Source organism: Protopterus annectens, chromosome 5.part0 (genome assembly GCF_019279795.1).
Source record: "Protopterus annectens isolate FY-2018-M chromosome 5.part0, PAN1.0, whole genome shotgun sequence".
NCBI classification, from domain to species: domain Eukaryota; kingdom Metazoa; phylum Chordata; order Ceratodontiformes; family Protopteridae; genus Protopterus; species Protopterus annectens.
This window is the reverse complement of record NC_056735.1, coordinates 709,168,403-709,192,834: the sequence shown is the minus strand read 5'-3', so window position 1 is coordinate 709,192,834 and position 24,432 is coordinate 709,168,403. Positions and strand designations below refer to the sequence as shown.

Below are 24,432 nucleotides of genomic sequence, written 5' to 3'. Positions count from 1 at the left end.
GATGGTATGCAGGATTCTAAGGGCTTTACAGATAATTGGTACACTGAATGATGTTTGGCTTAACCCTTTCCATTATGGGAGGTAGTTGGTTCTACAATTTTGGGTAGAAGGGAGGGGGAACAGCCTGGTCAGGCTGGTTGGTGGAGAAGAGGGACAGGCTTGCCTTCTTCTGTTCCCCCTCCGGTGTGTGGAGGTTTATTTCAAGAATTTGTGGAAAGGAAATGAGCAGCTGCACGAAGTTTGCTGAATAGGTAAGCAAACAGAGGTAAGGATGCTGCTTATTTGGTTGGTAATTTGATGAATGGTTTATGAAGTGATATGGGATGCTGCTTCATAAGTAAAGTAAGCGAGCAAAGGTATGGACACTGCTTACTGGGCAGGATGAGCAGGTACGCTGTCCTGATGAACATTACAAGGAGGTTTATAAGTAAAGTAAGCGAGCAAAGGTATGTATGCTGCTTACCGTTCAGGATGCGCAGGTACGCTGTCCTGACTAACATTACAAGGATGTTTATGCTGTGTTTAGAATCAACTATACTATGTCCAGTTGTAAATAAAATTGGTAATCAAAGTTATGAAAGTTTAATTAAGGTAATCAAATGCCATTCGGTGTGATGTGTTTATTGAAGGGGAGCAGGACAAATGAGGTTTGGTAACAAACCAAGTTGTCCTGGGACATCTTAAAAAGGGGTTAGGCTGATATATTAATGGGTGTTAAGTGGGTTGGGGAGGTGAAAGGGTTAAATGGAGGGAGGGCTGAGTAGGAGGAAATGAGAAGGGTGGAGAGGGGCTTAAGGGGTTTAGACAAGTGCAGCTGGGTAAGTAATCATATTTTGGCATGAACTTGCTACCCTCCCTTTTTTGTTGGCGGTTTGGTAGGGATTTAGGTTATGTTATTAGTTGGGGTAGGCGGAGAAGAGGGACAGGCTTGCCCTCTTCTGTTCCCCCTCCGGTTTGTGGAGGTTTATTCCAAGGATTTGTGGAAAGGAAATGAGCAGCTGGAGGAAGTTTGCATAATAGATAAGCAAACGGAGGTAGGGATGCTGCTTATTTGGTTGGTAATTTGATGAATGGTTTATGAAGTGAGATGGGTGGGACACTACTTCATAAAGTAAAGTAAGCGAGCAAAGGTATGGACGCTGCTTACTGGGCAGGATGAGCAGGTACGCTGTCCTGATGAACATTACAAGGATGTTTATGCTGTGTTTAGAATCAACTATACTATGTCCAGTTGTAAATAAAATTGGTAATCAAAGTTATGAAAGTTTAATAAAGGTCGTCAAATGTCATTCGGTGTGATGTGTTTATTGAAGGGGACCAGGACAAGTGCAGATATATCAATTACACTATGGCCAGATCATCAGTGTGAAGGTCTGATGATGTTAAGACTGTGTTATGTCTTTCAGATATTTTGTAACATATAGCAGGATGCTGCATAAATAGGTGCATTCTAGGAACAGCTATTCAGCATTGGGGTGTTTGCCGTTTGTTTCTGAAAACTGTGTACCATGGAGTTAGTACGCTTAAGGAACACATGAAGAACTGAAGGCCACAAAACATTTGTTTCATTATTTGTGTACTTAATTTATTGCATTGTTTGCTGGCCTGGATTCACATTTTACAGGCTCAGAATTTGTGTTTGTGTCCTTCATGTTTAGACGTGAATCCATTAAATTGCATCTTTTCAAAAATCAAACACTACCCTACAGCTAAATTGTGTGTTTTATCATTCCAATAATCTTTTACTGAAATACTTTTTACTTTATGTGAGAATGTCCTATTCTCATACTAAACATTTTATTAAATATACCATTAAATATAACCAGGCCTATCTGTTCATATTGTGATTTTAGCTGTAAATAATCTCCTTTGAGTAATATTGCAATAAACTTGTTGTCATATACCCATTCTTATGTGTGTATCATAAAATGTGACATATAAACAATCATCTTTATTCACTTGACTTAAGAATAAGTGGAGGAGAGCAGCAATGACACTGAAACACACTTTTCATAATAATATCTTGAAACATTTGAATAGCTATGCGGGAGATACTGCACAACCCATGAAGTGCTCAAACCATCACTCATATATTTATTTATTCATGCATTAATTCTTTGATTCTCTGCATAATCCATTTCTGGGTCATAAAGAAACCTGAGCTCATCCCACCTTTCAGGCCATATAAGGCAAAGAAGATAATCCTGGGTGGGTCACCAACCCATCACAGTGCCCCTGGCTAAAAAATGTCTCAAATATGCTTAACAGATATATTGTTAAAATTGAAGTAGTGAAGACAGACCTTGGGGTCTTAAATGAAAGGAGATGTATAAATTCTGTAGACAGCCAAGCACCTATCAGTGGCTAGAAAAACAAACAGGCCACATCGTGCATAACAAGTACATTCCACCACAAAGTTACCACATCTCCCTTCTGTACTCAGTACTAACTCTATCTTCAGTACAATGTCCACCCTCTCTGCTCTCTCTATAATACTTAACTCAACTTTTATCTTCAGCACAGTTCACTCTGGGTAAATGTCCTTCCTTACGGAGTTCATAAAAATCTATTAAAATGTTTCAGGGGGGTGGCCCAAATACCAAATGAGCAAAAAGTATATATGCCAGAAGACAGTCAATAGTGCACAGAAGACGCTAATAAGCAGAGACTGACATATGTAGGAGGAAACTGTGGGAAGCTGAAGAAAATATTGATCTACATTTGTATCTCTTTCTCTATGTATATATATATATATATGTGTATAGCTGTCTATATATGTGTGCATATATATATATATATATATATATATATATATATATATATATATATATATATATATATTATACATACACACAAACACAGTATATATATATATATATATATATATATATATATATATATATATATATATATATATATTATACATACACACACACACACACACACACACACACACACACACACACACAGTTTATATATATATATATATATAGAGAGAGAGAGAGGGAGATCTCGTATGTATACCTAATTTTACATCAGGCCTTAAAGGTGGGCAATGTACATGTCTCCCAAAAAGAGCATTAAAATAAAAAAAATAAAATAAAAGTCCTTCTTTTATTTGTTTGGGCTCCCAACCTTAGAATGACCATTAGACCACCCCCTTTATCACCTAATTAACCACATTTTCTTCCTGGATGCATGAGCCTTCCTCATTCCTTTTACAGAGCAGAGTCAGGCATCAGGAATGGATCTGTTATCTACTGTGGAGGATGGGAATCTTTTGGTTTATAAAACTAAGTTCTTTCCCTGGCCACAAACAACTGCCACAACAGCTTTCCATAGATGGAAAATGCATGTTCCCTCACATGTCTACCATGGCCTTTTCCCATTGCCAAACTCATGGTCTCTTCCACCACCTCCCAATGACGTTACTGAGCTGTCAATTGCAACTCATCCTGTGTCAGTAACCACCTCCCCCACTGACAGGACTGCTAATCAAACATGAGCCTGTGAGACAGAATTCAGGAATTCATCCCTCTTTGCCATTGAAGCTAACTGAGGTAAGATGCCTTTATTGCTTGAACAGCAGATGAGACCAGACTTGCAGTGTTCTTCTCAAAGAAACAGCCCTTGCTTAAAGTGCTTCAAATGTCCATATATGTGAATTAATATCAGTATCAGGAAAGAATAGTCCAGTGAGAACTATAGTAAGCTGCGTTTTGCTTAGCATTATCAGCTTTCTAAAACTCTGAACAAATCCTTTTAAAAGCAAGGTATACCCAATGATAAATTAAAGGGAATAAGGGAAATGTTACTCTGTGTAATGCATTATGTTGTAAAATAACATGCTATAAAAATACAAAACAGCATTAAGTGTAACCTATACTGTAACCAAGCAACAAGGTATGCAGGGGACTTTCCAGAGTTAGTATTGGCCAGATCCCATGGCTTTTGTTTATAGGTTGGCAAAGGTGTGAGGCAAGCTCATGGCGCAGCTTCTGCCATTTGATTCTGTCTAAGTACAGGCGGGCAGGCTCCTTGGATTAATGGACAACAGTGCAGTTCCAAAATTCAGAGTAGCGGTCTATGCTTGCAACTGGAATCCTTGGCTGTACTATACGTTAGTGGCATACATACCTCTCAGCTGTACAGAATCTGCAGAATGTCCATATTTTTGCCTCATATTTTTGGTCTGTTTCTCATAAAAATTGTGGTTTTCTGGCAAATCACTGGAAATCATTGAGGTTTGAAGTCAGAAAATAATGACAGACATTTGAGTGTCAGACTTCATACCCTTCAGAAAATTCACACTAATGCAACATTTGTTACTCTATCAATTTTCTAAGTTTGTAAGAGCAATGCTTTAAAATGTTCCCTATTTTTGTGCCTTGGCTTTGTCCAGATTTCTTGCTTTAATAAGTTGAATGGTATGGTAGCATATTAGGAGAGTATTCTACATATACTGCATTATCTGTTTTTGTTCATGTGGTTATGTCTACCTGAACATATTATAGAGTGTTAACACGTTAAGAATCCTGTCCCAAGTTAAACAACTGTTGTGTAGAGTTTTGATATATCTGAACCTATTCCATCAGGACTCTGATGTGAATACATTAAAGCTTATCAAGCAGCTGAATTTTACATGGATAACTCTCGTACACAATTTCTCCTAATACTTGAATCTTTGGTCAGTGCAAAATTACTTAAATTATTTAAGTGACCTGGGTTCCATGGTCTCTGAAGCGTAAATAAAAAATTACTTGTGTCTCCACTTTTTTATGCAAAACAATAATGTTAGCTGAGCTGGGATTTACCTGGAAAAATACTTTCAACATAGGGAGTGAAATGAAAGTTAATATGGCTCCACATTTCTATGCTGCTATTTCTTTTAATAATCACACTTTTGATTACATCTAATTATAAAGTGCATTACTTCTCTATCCTGTTTGTATCCATATAGGTTGTAAACATCATGATTTACTATTATTATTATTACTGAAAAAAAAATACTTTGTATGGTAGTTCTGTTATTAAAAATGGCCTTGAAAATGTTCCCATGTGTGCTTTGCAGTGCGCCTCATTTTTCATGTTAGGCTTGTCGTTAAAATGGTCAGAGGAATTTTTCTTCAGAATAAGGTACAGTAATAGCAAACACTAGTATGATTATGCACTGTGCAGGCAGAAGGGGGACAAGTGAACTTTTTATATTACAACCAACTTAACTAATCTTGTCACTGCTCGTGTTTGGCATTTGTTCTACATCCTAGCATAGGGATCTAGTTTCTAATAGAAACACACAGTACACCTTTGCAGATATTCTCGATTCACAGTTGCAATACATCAGTACAGGGCAGCTAAGGACAGCCCTTTAAAGTCACATATATGCATGCACTACAGTAAAAACATCATTGCTCAGTAACTGATAACTATTAAGCTACAGGTAAACATCAGTTTACAATTTCTTAACCTGAGACTTTGAGTTTAGTTTTTGATAGACTTCCTTTAAACATAAGCAAGACAATTGTGCAGTGTTTCACCTGACACCACAATACATGTTAAACAACTACAAAGCTGTCACAGTGCAAAAAGTTGCCAACTTAACAAAGGAACACTTCTTCTCCCTTAGACTTAGTCTGCAGTATACTGCATTATTTAATACAAACAATATTCAGTTTAAACAAATGCTTAATTTAATTTCCTTCTCAAACTATGTTGAAAGCACAATATTATTTTGACTGGCTTGACATGAACATTTAAATATATGGTTGCAAAGACTAAAAGGACTGAGCCCAATACCCACCGAAGGATTCCGCCCTAGTTGCATCCAGTGAGACATTTTTGAAAACGGGCGACTTCTGTAACCCATACAACCACTTTCAGGCCAGAATGGCAGATGATAGTAGTCTTAAATCGAAGTAATCCTGAAGTAGCACTGCATGCTACTGTGAGACAGTCAGTGTCGAAACACAACAGGAAAATCTGTTCTACAATTCCAGGAAAACCAGCTCCACCTAATTCACCTCCGCTGGAGTTGAGAGATTATTAAAAGAGCCCATCAACAACTGAGTTTTGTCACTGACCCAAACGCAGCATATCCACTTTCTCCTTTGGCATTCAGCTCAAATTGAGTGAAAAATCATTTAAGATCGAATAGTCAGTGCGTCCCTAACCTGTCCAACAATGATGTTTTGTAATCAGTCAAGGAGTTTAGTTCTGTTACTAACAACTACAGGCATCCGAACTTGCTGTGTAATTAATCCTTACTCAAAGACAGAGCTTCATTTTCCAAGCTGAAAACAGGAACATGAGCTGAACTCCACAAAATTCAATATACAATGTGCACAGCTCTGAACTGCTTGGTTTCCCATGAAAGGTATGACTATAGTGCAAGCTGCTTCCTGATGGCACATTTTTTCATCCACCTCTTAAAGCTACAGTACCGAGTTGCGAACAGTAAACTTGTATGACTAACTTTCATTTTCTTTCTTTCTTTTCCATTAAATAATAGATTTTTATTTTCTTGTACAAATTTCAGAGGGTACAATATTGCCCTGAACATTATCCTTATTATATCATGTTTGCAAGCAATGTGAACAATGTTTTAATTCTAACAAAAGAATAGTTTTGTTCTGAGGAAACAACATGCTTACTTTAGTTTTCTTATTGAATCACATCTGATTGGTGTAAATGAGAACACATTTATAATGATAGTTTCCTACTGAAAAATCTTATCTGACTGAGTTAGATCTGAACATATTTAAAAGACAATAATACTCTGTATATGCAATATTTGGCGGGAATGAAGCTGTTCCTTTTAAATTCTATTTATTTTACATTTTGTTTTATCTTTGACTATTTCTTGCACATACATTTAGTACTAGAAAGAAATGTACGTCTATAGAAATATGTGACCTCAAAATCCTAAATGTTTTTCTTTTTCCTTTTATTTAATTATCTTTGTAATAATACAGTGTTTACTAAACAATATTGTCGGGCTTTCAGTGGAGACTTGGTTAAATTATTTAGTGACATAAGACTCTGAATGCAGATTTTAGGAAGAAAACAAGCTTGTTGGATGACAGACCTTTTAATTGTTCCTGATATTGCAGAGCATCACCAATTTTGCCTCAAATATTTGCCCTGACCCTCTTAAAATGTTTTGTTTTATGGGAAATCTCTGAGCTTGATAGTTTATCAATAATGCTAGACATTAAAGTTTCATACTACTTATTTTTAAAGAAATGCATGCTAATACAAATCATGTTCTTCTATTATTTACTTAAAAATTGCCACCTCTTTATGTTTGTATTTCCAGAATTCTTGAGGAAAGATGCTAAGAAGTATGCTATTCGTTGGGCTATACACTAGGAGAAAGAATATAAACAAATGTGTTGTAGCTTGACCCATTAAGATGCTGGAAGACAACCTTAGTACAGAATATATTGCTTGAGCATTAAAGCTATATATATTACTGCAATACTACAGCTGTTTTGTTTTCATACTGAATAGGCTTTCATGCTCTGACAGTACCTACCTAGTTGTCAGAAATAGTTGCTTGTGATGGAGCGTAGTCGGCTCAAATAACCGCAGCTAATAGTCTAGGATGTTTTGTCATCTATGTTCTTTGGTTTGGACGGCACATTGACAGCTATTGACCTCTTAGAAGCCTTTATTTCTTCGCATTCTTGTCACTGCTGATGTGTTAAACAAATGCACTGGTCTAGAAACATTAATTTTATATCAATATCGCTTCAATGAAGAATGATGTTGCACCAGCTGTGAATTAGTCATGTGATATGGGATGCAAGAGGGTTATACGGGTCATAAACAAACCCAGGTCAGGACTAGCAGCTTAAGTTCTATTGTCATTTGATGTTTTCGTTTTTATTCCTATAGGCTGGGGATTGCTGGCATACATGGTTGTGCTATGCATAACCCTGGTGAGCTATTCATAACAGATATTAAATCAGTGGCTAGACAGATGTTTGAATGCTTATTAATAAACATATGTATATGTCTATATAAATATATTTATATATGTATTTGTGTACGCGTAGATATATACATACACACATATATATATATATATATATATATATATATATATATATATACATATATACACACACACACACACACACACACACACATATATATATATATATATATATATATATATATATATATATATATATATATATATATATATATATATATATATCCATATAGGTGTCAGCACACAATTGAAAACCAAATGAGCAAACAAAAACTGTTCAAACATTAGCTGAAAATGAAACAAAACAAAGTTAAAACGTGAGACGATTGGGGAAAGATGGGTGAAGGCTGCCAGCCTAATCAAATAGAATTTGATATATAATTCTGGCATTTGTAAATAAATGTAAAATAAAGGCATGTTTTCGTGAATGTAAAAGAATATTGTGAAATGTGGAACTGCAAAATATGTGACAACATTGCACTCTACTGGTCCAGTGAAGCATGTTGTACCCTTTCATGTTAGAATTTCGCTCCAGGGCGGTTGGATGAAGATTTCATGCCCATTGTTTTAAGACTAAAGTTTATGACTAGAATTTAGTGTGAAATGTCTTGTATTGTAGTAAGTTTCTGAGGAGGTGTTAGATTGTTAAATAATGCAGTTTGTGGCCTGAAAACTCAGACCAGGTATGAATACTGGGAAAACCTAAGTGTCACAAATGATGTAATGTTGGGAGGGCCTTAGAGACATGTTTGTTAGTAATGCTTAAATACTATTTCTCACAAGAGACTAGGAAGCATTTTGACTTTGGACAATCAGCTTATCAGCACCCAGCCTTATGCTCACATGTAAGTTTTAGTACTCTGATTTCTTGTAGGAATAGTTAAAGCTAGTAAAGATTAATTAGGTATTTTTCTTTGAAATCAGACCTGTCCTACTGTATTATTTTAAGTTTCTGTGTGATCTCTGAACTCTTAGATATCTCTGTGGTGTAGTAGTATTGTCTTGTGTTTTAATTATTTATTATTAAATATTTTTAAAACCTTCTACCTGTGGCTGATTTGTGTAGAGATACGCTCTAGAGTACATTGCATATTTATAGAGGTTATTGTAATAGGCCACTCTAAAGTAAGCCTTCACTGTTCGTCATACTACCATTGGATAATAATATTGCACAGTAATAACTGGACACCCTTTTAAGGGCCTTTTAGTAGCTGATATTATTAACTGGATGGTGGCAGTAATTACTACCATATAGTCTGGTTAAAGGGGCACAGCTGGAGAATCTATGTCAGCCTTTTCCAGGAGTGTCTGTGAAGTTGTATAAATACTTATCTCAAAGTGTGTGTGTTTTGTGTCAGCTACTTGTCAGGGACACAAAGCACTGATTGGACAGAGAGGCTACTGGAAGTTCTAGCTTGCCCAGTTAGGCTGAGACCTGGACCCTATAGCTGTGCCAGTGGGGAGTCTTACTGGGGACCTGGTCAGCAAGGGAGCAGCCAGCCCCAGACTTAAGGGAAATTGTACTTTACTGTGTGTATTAAGATATCTTTTATCCTCTTCTCGGAGATGACCTCCCTGGTGTTAGTGGTGAGAATTGAGGCTCCTTGATTGCTTGGCCAGGGCACGGTCGTCACAAGTGTTTGGTAGTGGTGGGATCTACTTCACACACACTAATTGGCGTGTAGTGGTGTGGGTAGAGCGAATTCCTGCAGCTTATGTACAGTGATCTCTAAAAGTGTTTTGTACTCTAAAACAGCCACACAGTGTATACTCAGAGTTCAGATCACAATTGTTTTATTTCTTTTGTTAGCTTAGTGTTAGTCAGGATGAACAGGCAGCATGTCAGCAGAAGAGTATGGAAAGCTGACAAGGAGCCAGCTTGTGGAGATGTGCCAGGCTAGGGGACTGGTGCATGAAAACCTGACTAAAGCAGACCTGATAGCAGCCTTGGTTACAGTTGCATCAGAAAACAGCAGCCTGGAGGACAATCAGACTGACAGTGGAGATAATATATCATCGGAGAATGGACAGCTCAACCTTTCTGCAGTGGACATAAAAATCCAGCTAGAGCTAAAGAGACTTGAGTTGGAGGCTAGGCGTATGGAACTGGAAGCAGCCGGGAAAATGAGGAGTCTACAAGTTGAAGAAAATGAATGGCAGAGGCGGCATGAGAGGGAAATGCTGACTCTTCGCCAGAGTCATGGAGGTAATGGGGAAGGGAGTAACCAGATCACGGAAGCACAAAAGGTTAGTAAATTTCTTCCACAGTTTAAAGAGGGAGATAATTTTGATAGCTTCATTCATATGTTTGAGCGGGTATGTAAACAGTATGAAGTTGACCAAAGACTCTGGGTACGGTTCCTGACCCCCTTACTCCATAGTAAAGCTGTAACTTCTTTAGCAAAAATGCATGACACTGACTGTTTTGATTATACTGCTGTAAAAAGACATTTATTAGAATGTTTTAAGCTAACACCTGAAATGTATAGGAAAAAGTTTTGTGAGCATAGACGCAAGGCAGATGAAAATGTATGTGAATATGTTGCTGAACTGAGCACTTATTTTCATAGCTGGGTGAGTGGATGTCAGGTCACCACTTTTGAAGGGCTGGCAGACCTTTTGTTGAGGGAACAAGCCCTTAGCACTTTGCCTGAGGACATGAGGATCTGGTTAGCTGATAGACAGTGTGCTACTTCAGAGGAGTTGGAGAAGAAGGGAGACCTATACCCAGCAAGCAGGGCAGCCCTGCACAGGAAAGGAACCCCCAATACTGCTCATGGGACTAAAGGAACCCATGGTGGGCAGCACAGACTGCCCCAACAGAATCCGCCAGTAGCAGGGGAAGCCACTAGTCCAGGTACACATCCAAGAGCTAGGGTTAAATGTTTTGAATGCAACCAATGGGGCCATGTGGCATACAGAAGTCCATGGAGGCAAGGTGGGGAACCAAAGTTGAGGGAGCCAGTAAGTGGGAAAGACAAAATGCCAACAGTGGGTTGTCTTGATACAACCGGGGTATGGAACTACCATCCTCCAGATGTCCTGAGAGGGAAGGATTTATATGAGGCAGTGCTATGTACACATGCAGTTACATGCAGTGAGGCTAGGAGACAAGCATGTAAGTCTGGTAGCCTGAGGGAGACCCAGACAGACTGCACACTTGCAACCAGGACTGCTGAGGTGGTTACTTCAGGGAGGGAGCTGCTCTGTAGCAGTGAGACTGAATGTGAGCCACAGCTGCTTGTGGGTACTGATGTTCCCTTGGACAGGGTAACTGCAAAGGTAGAGGTGAGTAGTAGTACCCAAGCTGACAGTGAGGCACCACTGTCAGAGGATGCCAGACTTCCTGTGGAAGGGGAGCTGGGAAGGGTTACAAGGAGAGACTTGAGACAGGCTCAGCTCTCAGACCTACATTGTTAGGCCTGAGGCAGGTAGCTAGGGAGGCACCTGATTCTCAAGGGAAGGGGGAATCTGTATACTGGAACAAAGGACTACTGTACAGAGAGTGGACCCCTGAGGGAGGGTTAGAAGATGAGAGAGTACAGCAGTTGATAGTGCCTAGAGCTTACCATCTGGTGCTTCTAGCCATAGCCCATGATATTCCCTTTGCAGGTCATATGGGCATAAAACTTACAAAGATGCGTATTATGCAAAACTTCTATTTGCCTGGAATTTCCAGACATGTAACAGGGTACTGCAGGACCTGTGAGCAGTGCCAAAAGGTAGGCAAGGCAGGAGACAAGGTGAGAGTTCCTTTGATGCCTTTGCCTGTGATTGAGGAGCCATTTTAGAGGGTAGCTATGGATATTGTGGGTCCTCTTGAGTACCCCAAGTTCCACAGGGAAAAAGTATATCCTAGTGATTGTAGATTATGCTACATGATACCCTGAGGCAGTGGCTTTGTCCTCCATTGAGGCAGAGAAGGTGGCAAATGCTTTGCTAGAGGTTTTCAGCAGGGTAGGTTTCCCAAAGGAAATACTGTCTGACAGAGGTGCCAATTTTAAGTCAGACCTGCTGGCTTGTCTGTGGAAGTCCTGTGGGGTGAAGCACATGAAGACCACCCCCTACCATCCCCAGACTAATGGTCTTGTTGAGAGGTTAAACTCTACAATCAAGTCCATGCTATGGGCATTTGCACATCAGTTTAAGAGGGAGTGGGACAAATATTTGTCCCATCTGTTGTTTGCTTACAGAGAGGTTCCCCAGGAATCCACAGGTTTTTCACCCTTTGAGTTGCTGTATGGGCATAGGGTGAGGGGACCTCTAGGTTTAATTCGAGATGAGTGGGAAGGTGAGTGTGAGTCTCACAATGAGTCTGCTGTGGCATATGTCCTGAACCTCAGGACAAGGCTCAGGGAACTTATGGGCCTGGCCCAGGAGAACCTGGCAGAAGCCAAACAACAGAAAAAGGTGTGGTATGACAGGAATGCTCCAGTTAGAGAGTACGCTGTAGGGCAGCAGGTGATGGTTCTCATTCCTGCAAGCAGCTTGGGAGGGACCCTACAAGGTGGTAAGAAAGGTAAGTGATGTTAAGTACATGATGGAAGTGTTAGGCAGACGGCAGGGGCACAAATTGTACTATATTAACATGATGAAGCCTTACCATGATAGGGAGGCTCTTTTGCTGAGCATTTTCAGTGGATTGCAGGAGGAGTCTGAGAGAGATCTTGTGACTGATCTCCTCAGTGAGGTTTGGGCTGACACCTCGGTGGAAAGGGTAGCAATATCCCAGCAGCTATCTCCTACCCAGGTTCGAGAAATGCAAACAGTGTTGCAGGAGTTTGGGGGCATGTTCACCGGGAAACCAGGGAGTACCCACCTGGTGCAGCACCAGGTGGATACAGGACCCCAAAGGCCTATCAGGCAGGCCTCTTATAGGGTGCCTGAGAGAGTCAAAGAGACTCTGAAGGAAGAGGTACAGGAGATGTCGGAACTAGGGGTGATTCAAGAGTCCAACAGAATCTGGGCCTCACCAGTGGTGTTGGTGCCAAAGATGGATGGCAGCAACATGTTCTGTGTGGATTACAGGAAATTAAATAGTCGCACAGAGTCGGATGCTTACTCCATTCCTAGGACAGATGAGGCCCTAGAGCAGCTGGGTGGGGCTAAGTATCTTACAACCATTGATCTTACTAAGGGTTACTGGCGGGTGCCCTTGACTCACAGTGCTAGAAAGGTCAGCTTTTGTGACTTCTTTTGGTTTGTATGAGTTCACAAAGATGCCCTTTGGGATGAAGAATGCCCCAGTGACTTTCCAGAGGCTGGTAGATCATATCTTAGCAGGACCAGGAGGGCAGAGGCTGCCAGCCTAGTCAAATAGAATTTGATATATAATTCTGGCATTTGTAAATAAATGTAAAATACAGGCATGTTTTCTTGAACGTAAAAGAATATTGTGAAATATGGAACTGCAAAATATGTAACAACATTGCACTCTACTGGCCCAGTGAAGCATGTTGTACTGTTTCATGTTAGAATTCGGCTCCAGGGCAGCTGGATAAAGATTTCATGCCCATTGTTTTAAGGCTAAAGTTTATGACTAGAATTTAGATGTAGAAGGTGCTTTATTGCTCTGGTTTCTGCTAGCATATACATGTGAAATGTCTTGTATTGTAAGTTTCTGAGGAGGTGTTAGGTTGCTGAATAATGCAGTTTGTGGCCTGAGAACTTAGACCAGGTGTTAAGATGATGCAATATGAATACTGGGAAAATCTAAGTGTCAAAAATTATGTAATTTTGGGAGGGCCTTAGAGACATGTTTGTCAGTAATGATTAAATACTATTTCTCACAAGAGACCGGGAAGCATTTTGACTTTGGACATCCAGCTTATCAGCACTTTGCCTTATGCTCAAATGTAAGTTTTAGCACTGTGATTTCTTGTAGGAATAGTTAAAGCTAGTAAAGAAGCACTGGTTGGACAGAGAGGGTACTGGAGGTTCTAGCTTGTCCAGTTAGGCTGAGTCCTGGACCCTATAGCTGTGCCAATAGGGAGTCTTATTGGGGACCTGGCACAGTCATCACAACATGTTTTTTTGCAGGACTCTGAGATCACAATACAGTTGGAGGGGGGGTAAATTCCATGATCCCCATTGCATTGCAATGTTGTACTAAGTAATACTGGCATTCTTCAGTCAAATTCCTTTCAGATGAATTATGCCGGCAATATTCTGAAAGTTTGACCAGCTATCGGCTTACCGTTTGTGTGTGTGCGTGTGTGTGTGTGTGTGCGCATATGTGTGCATGTGTGTGTGTGTGTGTGTGCGCATATGTGTGTGTGTGTGTGTGTGTGTGTGTGTGTGTGTGTGTGTGTGTGTGTGTGTGTGCAGTGCAACATAAGGGAGTCGCTGTACCCCTGAGTGTGCCATCCTTTGGCTGAGATGTTAAACTGAGGCACCATCTGCTAGAGTTATTGGTAGCTCAGGTAGATGTAAAAGATCCCACGGTATTTATCAAAAAGATTACGGGAAGTTCCCCAGTGTTCTGGCCAAATTTCCCTTAGTAGAAATATTACCTCTTCTCCCCTTAAAAAAGGCCATTGGCCTAGTGAGATTAGCCCGGTCAACAAAATGTAAATTAATAAATAAATAAACGTGCACTGCTTGATGTCAAATGCTTATGTCATGACACACGGCATATTTTTGGATGCCAGCATTTAAAGAGATGCACATACTTGCAACACCTCAATATACATGGAACTTTACTTTGCACACCATAAAAACAAAACACACTGCTATTGAAAACAGGAGATTAAATAATTAGCACCTAGCCTCAGTGGAATTTCACACCTCCTGATATCTGCAGAGTTCCTGGCTGAATAGTTTTTTGCTTGAGACAAATTACTGAGAATGCGGTTTTGCAACATACCTGTTAATAAACGTACATATCTTGAGAACTGTAGAAGTAAAATAAAAAAAGTAGAAATACAAACGCTGTCTGGCATACACATCTCACAATTACATTTGTTTGTCAGCTAGATATAAAGCTGATTTTATACTGAGCAATGAAGTACACAAAAATAAGTGTTGTTATTGTCCTGCAAGTCTCGATATGTATCCAACCCCAGAAGAGAGACCCCAACTATCAGTGTAACTTTTCTTTATGCATATGTGATTAACAGTTATGTAACTGTAGTTGCCACCATACCTCTCAACTGTCTAGACTTTCGCAGAATGTCCAGATGTTTTCCCTTCCTTATAAAATTTTGATTTTATGGCAAATCACTGGCAAATCATTGAGAATTGAATACAGACAACAGTGACAGGTATTTTAGTTACACCTTCATACCCTTCAGAAAATGTGTGTTAATATAAAACCTTTCTAAGTTTGCAAGAGCAATATTTAAAAATTGTCGCTATTCATTTAGAAACTTAATAGAGCAACATGTTGTGCATTAAATGCAGTTTCTAAAAAAGACATCAGCAATTCAAGTTTTTTGGTAATATTGCCTAACTGACTGACTTGACTATTCCTCAGTGCTTAACCAGAAAATCAGAAATTTTGTAAGCGGCAGGACAATGGTAAGAGCCAATATCTGGGACATTATACAAACTCAGGAACAGTTCAGTGCTAAGCTTTTGTCAGATTGGGAGATGGTACTGTGTGTGTAGCAGCTGTGATTTACTCTTCAGTGGAGTGACAGCGAACTGTCTCATAGCTCTCAGCACTTCATCTCCCAAATGTGTAACACTGCCTCTCACAATGTGGAACAATGGGCAATGCAGGACACTTGCTATATGCTTGCTAATAACTTCAACTAGGAAGCTCACAGCATGGTTAATATCTGGTTCTGAATACTCACAAAAGGTATATTGATGAATTAATATGGATCAGTATTATTTACCATGCATATTTGTTTAAAGTATTTATAATGTATGTGTTTTATTCCCTTTCAGTATGGAATACTGAGGAACAGATAATTTTTAAGACTCAAAAATGAGGAATGTTCATCAAAATGAAGTTGAGTTGTGAGGTGTTTGCCTGTGTGTTTGGAGGATGCTTCTGGTTGCTGGAAGGAACATTTGCTTCAATTCCCAGCAAAAGAGTAAAGGTAAAGGACAGGAGCAGCAACTGTAAAAAGCAACTTTGAACCACTAATCTTTGAGAAGGACCTTTACTGCTGTTTGCAAGTTTATGCAACGGGTCACTGCAGAGAGGATTAAGAACCCTATGACATAACACCTGCTGTGGTCTGATTACTTTGAAACAGTTATTAATTTGGCATAGCAGAAGCAGTGTCACACAAATTATGTTTGCTGAAATTTGTGTAATGGCTTATGCAGTGTTTTGTGTGGGGTTGTTAAAGTGTATACAATTTCTTTCAATTTTCATAACAGTCAAACATGAGCGTTGCACACAATTAGAGGCTATCTTTGGTGGCCTGGAAAGGATGCGTGGAAAAGCAACAGAGTTTTGGAACAGTGGCATAGTGAGTAGCATTGTCATGTCACAGTAGTTGTTTGTCTGAGGCACCTTCTGCATGGATTCTGTACGAGTTCTTGTCTCTGTGTAGGTTTCATCCAGGTACTCTTTACGTTTGCATGTGGTTAAGCATGCAATATCAGTGTGTGTGTGTGTGTGTGTGTGTGTGTGTGTGTGTGTGTAGGAGTTTGTGACTGAGTGTTTGTGTATCTTGTAGTAGACCCGTCCTATCAGGGTAAGAGTCAGAGTGTGTATGTATTGGTGTGTGTGCATATGTGTCTCTGAGTATTTGTGCGTTTGTGTACCTTGTAATAGACCTCACCTGTTTGGGTCAGAGTCAGCAGAATGTGTGTGTGTGTGTGTGTGTGTGTGTGTGTGTGTGTGTGTGTGTGTGGCAAACAATGAAATTAAAAAGAATCAAAAACAAAAACAGCAAGCCGTCTTTCAAAAATGAGGCACGACATGCATGACAGAACATCTAGACCAACAGAACTTCTGGGGGCCACCATTCCTGGCTATATATGTAGCTTAGTAGGGGCCTCTGCTGAAGGCACCACCAAGTCTAAAACTGACCACTCACAGATGTGGGCACAGAAGGTCACTATAATTTGGGGGGGGGGGTTGGAGAGATTATGGTCATTCTTCTTCTTCTTTCGGCTTTTCCAGGTTAGGGGTTGCCACAGTGGATCACCTGTCTGCTCATGATTGGCAGTGGAGTTTTACAGTGTTGAGTTGCCAGCCCGGCACCCAACCTTCCACAGAAGGCACACACATGCACGCACTCACACCTAGGGCCAATTTATTTGTTTCATTTTATTTACAGTCAGTTTCATAAGTATGCACAGCAGGCTACTGCAACTTGTGTAGACTCTGAGACATTGTGGTTATTTCTTTACCTTTCCTCATAATCAAACCTCAATGTTCTGCAGAGAAGGTCACCATAGCTTGCCGATGGGAGATGCATTGTCTAAGAGCAATATGTTACACATTACTGAGATTTATTTTTTATTTTTTTTTATTTTTTCATTTTGTTTACAACCAAAATCACATGTTTATACAGCAATGTAATCCAGCTTGTTACTCCTTACCAGTACACTGCCCCTAACAAGCTATAGGGGCCGTCCATGCAAACCTCTGAAGTTTGATTTGAGGAAAGATAAGGCAATAATGAATAATGACTGCACTGTCTTATAGTGTCTTTTAGAGATACTGGTATGCTGCATATGCACACCTGACAACAACAAGCTGAAATATGTTACTGTGTTTTGTTTGTTCTTTTACCTTTGTCAAGTCTGACATCAGAGGTTTAAATATAAGGTGTCTGTCTTTTGGTTTTAAGGGTGAGGAGGCATAAAATGTAGCTACATGATAGCAACAACTTGAAATATATGACTGCACCCATTTGTTCTTTTACATTTATCAAAATCTAATGCCAGAGGGGTACACAGAAAGTGACTAAAAGTTTTTTTTTTTTTGTGGGGGGCAGACTTTCATCCAAAATAAAAGTTTTACCTGCATAAGCACTTGTCTACTCAGTTTATTAACTGCGGTTTGTCAACTTTGAACATTAAGCCTTGGACAGAATGCATTTCTTCCTTGAAAGATAAAAAAGTAATTTCTTTCCTTAGTCATGACTTTTGATCAGGTCTTCATTAAATCAAAGGATGTGGGGAAAAGCTCTAAAACTCACCTTAGAGCATCTGGAATCCCATAGATTCTGGAGACCTACAGGACCCCAGGCCCCTAGATTAATTGTTTTTTTCCTAAACAGTTTTTATAGTGCACTCTTGGCCTGTTAACAATGTGTCCAAAGAATGCAGGAAAAATCTGAACCATAAGACAAAAGTGTGAATGAACAAAACAGAAGTAATTTGGATGGTGTTGGGAGGCCAGGATGGGGGGAAACAAGGAAGGACATGGCAGAATGTGCAAAGGGAATGGTAAGCAGTGGGAAATTGTCAAGGAATCCTTTAATTAAGGCTCTGTATCACCTAAGGCCACTCCTGCAATTATTGTATATTGCACTTAAAATTAGTGCTTTTGGACACAGCTTGTTAAAAGGTGTGTGGTTACCCTCAGGCAATGTATGTGCTTACATTATGCAAGGGTATGTGAGGCTTATTTGTCAAAAAAAATGCAGAATGCAAAGGTGGAAATTCTGTTTGTAGCTATCAACCCATTTTTTGTGACAGTTGCGTTATTACAACCTTTAGGCATATTTGTATATTTAATGGCAAATTAATGTAAATATCTGCAAATAAGTGCTAGTTAGACATTGAAGTACAAGTGTAAAGTTTTCCAGCTCCATGTATGCTTCAGTTTGATATAATGGAGTACCATAAGTTAATAATTGCTATCCTTTGGCAGATATTCATGATATTTCAGGAAAAAAACATATTTTCTTAGATACAAGCACTTCCTTTAAATTGCTCAGAATTCATTCCTGTCCTGTACATATGAAATGCTGTTCCAGAATGTTTCTAAGTGGATGCTGCTTAATATGTTGTTGTTGGTCTTTCAGCCTTTCCCAGTTAGGGGTCGCCACAGCAGAACTCCAGTCCACTAATTATTGGCAGTTGTTTTTTATGATGTCGAGTTGCCAGCCCAATGCCCAACCTTCAACGAAGGCACACCCATTCAACACATGTCTTTCAAACACCCACTCGACCATGGGGAGGACATGCAGACTCCACACAGAAGGCACTCCCAACCCAAGCCAAGAATCGAACAGGAAAACCTCTTGCTGTGAGGCAACAACGCTACCGCTGCACCCCTGCGGAAGTATGTTTACAGAAATATATTTATGCATTATATGCAAATTCTACTGCTAAAATACACATTTTATTGCTAAACAAACATAAATATCTGCATATTGGTGGTAGTAAGGCATTGACTATCCGTAATAACTTTTCTTGCATATGTACAGCAAGAACCTTTAACTTAGTTCAATAATATTCAACTTCTAACATCCCTGTGCTGCTTGTTTATCAAACCTAGAACACTGGAACCAAGCAAACAGAAGTTGATTTAAAGGTTAGCCAGAAGAAAAAGCAGCACATATGTCCATTTAGCTAACAGATTCTTAAGAAATGCTTGTACTGCAGTATGGATGTGATGTAAGAGGAGTTATTCATACTAACACTATACTGGGCACCTGGTTACTTGTACTTACTGAATAGGCAAACTGTACATCAGCACCCTGATTGGAGAACAAACATTCTCCAGCAGGGTATTAATGTACAAGTAATGCCCGCTGACAAATGAGTCCTCCGCTTCAAGGCAGCATTTCAAGCTGTAAGTGTGTGGGTCTGTGTGTGTATATGTATGTGTATGAGTGTGTTTTTGTTTCTGTCTGCATGTGTGAGTGAATGTGTATATGAAAGCAGAAGAGACTGTGTATTTGAGAAGAGATTGAGAGAGAGTGAGAGCAGACTCGTGTGAGTGAATGCGTGCATAAAAGCAGAAAAGAATGTGTGTGTGAGAGAAGGAGTGATCTTGTGTGAGTGAATGCATGTATGAAAGCAGAGGAGACTGTGTGTGTGAGATTGAGAGAGAGAGAGAGAGAGAGAGCAGTCTTGTATGCATACCTCTCAACTGTCCAAAGTTTCACAGAATGTCCAGATTTGTGCCTCATATTTTTTGCCTGTTCCTCATAAAATCTATGGTTTTCTGAAGTTTTGTGACAAATCAATGAGAAGTGAATTCATTAAATAATGGCAGGTGTTTGAGTTTCAGGCTTTATATCTTTCAGTAAATGCACTGTCTTACAATACCTTTTATTCTAGCAACTTTCTAAGTTTATAAGAGCAATATCTAAAATGTGTCCCTATTTTTGGGGCTTTGTTCCCCCATTATTTTTGGCTTTGTCCAGAATTTTTGTAATAAGAGGTTGAGAGTTATGCTTGTGTGACTGAATGTGGGTGTGTATATGTCTGTGTGTGAAAGCAGACAAGACTGTTTATGAAAGAAAGAGAGAAAGGACGGTGCAGTGGTGCAGTGGTAGCATTGTCGCCTCACAACAAGAGGTTCTCTGGTTTGATTCTTGACTGGGGTGCCTTCTGTGTGGAGTCTGCATGTCCTCCCCTGCATTCATGTGGGTTTCCTCCCACATTACAAAGATATGCATCTGGAGCATTTCTCCTCACGCCTCCACTAAAAGTTGGCTTTGTTCCAAGTTGGACTTTCCTGGTCAACAAATGTTAAATAGAAACAGAGAAAATAGGTTCTCCGTAAAATTGTTGTTTTACTTACTTATTTTTTTAAGTACTATATTATTTTTATATATTCTTGATGTAAAATGCTTTCACCAACACCATACATATACTACAGAAAGTTTGAAACATTAGGTGGAGGAAGTTCCAGGGGCGGCCCGTGCTATCAGACTGCCGGTCTGCAGCCCCCTCAATCTGAAAGTACAGATAAATAAAAAATAAAACAAAAAATAAAACGAAAAAAAAGTTTTAAATTTCGCGCACTGCTGCGACAGTCTAGTGCATGGAGCATGCGCACGGCAGTCCCGATTAAGGATCATGGACAGGAGCGCTCCCACAAGTCTATGCAGTTTTAGACTGCCTGGGGAAACGCGTCGGGGTCGGACTGCAATGTCGGCAGTCAGGAGAAGGATCGGATTGGAGTTTGCTGCAGGGGAAGATCTCGCGACGGGCAAGGTAAGGATCTGGATTGGAGTAGAGTTTGCGACGGGCAGGGTCAGATTTGCGCGGGATTGACTTACTGGATGTATGGTGGCTGCAGTCTCGTTGGGATATACGTACTGGATGTACTACAGGACCAGGTAAGTGGAGTGTGTGTGTGGCTTTGCAGGTACTACAGGACATGGGGTGTGTGGATTTGCATTTACTACAGTGTGTGTGTGTGTGTGTGTGTGTGTGTAAATGCCCCAGGTGGGATGTACTGGTGATTAGACTCATGGTGGTGTGGTAGGGAATACCTCAGGCTTGAACCTTGTACCTTGTATGCAGGTGTTAAAGACCTGAATTCCCTACCCACCACCATTTGTAAAAAATGTTTGCCTCATATTTGATCTGATCTATTCCTCATAATATCTGTGGTTTTTAAATATTGCAATGCTTGAAATTTGATGGTGCAGTGGTAGCATTGATGCCTCATAGTTATAGGTTCTTGGGTTTGGTTCTTGGCTGGGGTGCCTTCTTTGTGGGGTCTGTATCTTCTCCCTGTGTTTGTGTGGGTTTGCTTTTGTGTCCTCCCATGTTACAAAGACATGTCTGCATTATTTCTTCCTGGGCCTCTGCTGAGAATTGTTTTTTTTTGTTCCAAGCTAAACTGTCCTGATTAACAAATGTTAAATAAAATTGACAGGCATTTGAATTTCAGACTTCAGGTTTCTGAATGTTTAATTCCTTGCATATTTGATGGTGCAGTGGTAGTATTGTTGCCTCACAGCTATAGGTTTTCTGGTTTGATTCTTGGCTGGGGTGCCTTCTGTGTGGAGTCTGCATCTCCTCCCTGTATTTGTGTGGATTTGCTCTGGTGCCCTGTCATTTTACAAAGACGTGTCTGCAATATTAATCCCTGGGTCTCTGCTGAAAATTGTTTTGTTCTGTCAGCAGTAAAATTGACAGGCATTTGAATTTCAAACTTCATGTTCTTCAGAATACATAGTAACACAACCTTTTTTCTAGCAATTTTCTAAGTTTATAAGATGAATATTTTAAATTTGTCCCTATTTTTGGGACTGTATTCCCCATTATTGGCTAAGTTTTTGTGCTAAGGTTGACCGCTATGGCAAGAACTGAATTCACTGAATATGTTTGAGGGCTGTATTCCCTCATTACTGGGTTTGTCCAGGTGTTTTGTACTAAGAGGCTGACAGCTATGGTGAGAACTCAATTCACTAAATGATAGCCATTTAAGTTTCAGTCTTCCTCTCTTTTACAAAGCAGCTGATGTGGCGTAGTGGTATGTTACTCTGACTGTTTTGCTCAGGGACTTTGGCAGTAAAATGTATGGTGGTAACACAACATTTTATTCTAGCAACTTTCCAAGATTATACAAGCAATGTTTAATGTGTCCCTGGTTTTGGGCTTTTGACCCCCCCCCCCCCAAATACATTTTTGGCTTTTCCAGTTTTCTTGTGCTGTGAAGTTGAGATGCAGTTGAGTATTGAGTAGATTTTACAAGGAGCTGAGAGCTGCAGGGGAACAGAAGTTTAGTGCTTTGCCTTGTTAATACTATAGCACAACAGGTTGTGTACTTGCTTTTGATGCAGAAGGCTGTGGGTTCTACTCCCACAAGGGGTGGATGCTGCATACTGAGAATGTTCTCCTTGGTGAAGATACTAACTATGAGTCTGTCATCAGTTTGCCATCTTTCCTCTTGCAATATTATTACTAGCTTATCATATTTTAATGTAATATAGGCAATTTATTCCTGAGAGGCAACAGACACTTTATTTTTCGATGAAACCATGAAATATAAAGGTGATTGCTAGCAGCAACCTCTTCATTAGTTACAGATTTCTTTAATGTGGAATTATTTAGATGACTTTTACTTCAGAGATTGTGCATATTTACTGATAATGGTGGACTGTAGAATTGTGCATATTTACTAATAATGGTGGACTGTAGAATTGTGTATATTTACTAATAATGGTGGACTGTGGAAGTCTGAGTAGACTTTTATGATAAATGTTCTCAACTGGGCAGTTTTGCCATTATGGGTGCATACATTTTGTTTCATTGCTTACTGGAAAAATGTTCAAAACAAATTTAAAACACCCTCTAACAACTGTACTGTATTGTACAAGGAATATAATTTTAGTACAATGAGGAAGGTGTATCAAAGAGCACATGTATGTTTCATATGCGAGGGGCCTATGATTTGAAAACAGCCCAAAATTAATCTTTATCTGCCACTGGCAAAATGTATTTTCTTTGAATGTGGGTTTCAATGCTGTTTCAATGAATGTGAGTTTCAAGGGCAGAGAAGGTTTAATGCTAAGTTTTCATTGTGAGACTGCATTGCTTTGTTTAGCAGATGACTTAGTGTTTGTGCTGTAAAATACAAAATAAAACTTTCAAATGAAGTCCAACTCATCATAGAAGTAAAGCAGTATGCACATTAGTGTTTATGGTAAATGGGTGAAATAGCCAAGTAATGGTTCACTGGAATGGCTGCAGAGGCTCCATTCAACCATGATTTTGTCAGGGAAGGGCAACAAACTCAGACAGGCCCAGCTGAACTATACCTCCCAACTGTCCAGATTTTCAAAGAATGAATAGATTTTCGCTTCTTATTTTTGGTTTGTTCTTCATAAAATTTGTAGTTTTCTGGCAAATCATTTAGGAATTAAGTCACTAAATAATGATACACTGAGTTTCAGACTTCATAACCTTCAGAAAAATGTATGTTAAAGTAAGAGCTGTTCTATCAACTGTCTCAATTTATACAAGAACAATTTTAGTACTGTTTATATGTGCCCCAATATATTTGGCCTTGCTCAGATTTACTGCATTAACAGGTTGAGAGGTACATGCAAATAAATTGCTTTATAGAATTAGGCATAGCCAACCTCTCAACTGTCCCCGATTTTGGCTCAAAATTTTGCTCTTTCCCTAATAATCCCTCCGCAAAATAGCAATTTTGGAAGAAAACATGGAGGGTTTACAATTAAGAAATAACTGTAATAATCAAAGTTATAGATTACTTAGTTGAAATGCATGTAGATTCTTTTATTTTGTCAGCTGCTCAAGGTAGCAGTACTAATATTAAAGTGTCCCTTCCTTGGCAGGTTCCCAGCTGTATTGTGTGTCTATTTTATATTTTTGCATCACATTTTTGGTCCATTTTTCATAAACTTGTGTGTTTGGCAAATTAGTGACAAATCACTAAAGACTGAAGTTAGAAAATGACAGACATTTGAGTTTCAGATTTTATACCCTTCAGAAAATTCATACTAATGCAAGACCTATTCTATTATCTTTCTAAGTTTATTAGAGCAGTATTTAAAAATTGGCCTTATTTTTGGGCCTTTGTTCCA

The 24,432-nt window shown here is 39.4% G+C and overlaps 1 protein-coding gene across 3 annotated transcripts in view; it reads right to left on the bottom strand.

The window, feature by feature from the left end:
• The window catches only part of MID1 (midline 1), a 1,755,005-nt gene that overhangs the window by 1,036,033 nt on the left and 694,540 nt on the right, over positions 1 to 24,432 (bottom strand). Inside the window, exon 1 of one of the 3 annotated variants that reach the window (XM_044072556.1) lies at positions 5,801 to 6,367. The exons of the other annotated variants lie outside the window; for them this stretch is intronic. The gene's annotated coding sequence lies outside the window, so the exon portion shown is untranslated. Of the gene's footprint in view, positions 1 to 5,800; positions 6,368 to 24,432 lie in introns of those variants that run through there. 3 annotated transcript variants of the gene reach the window in all.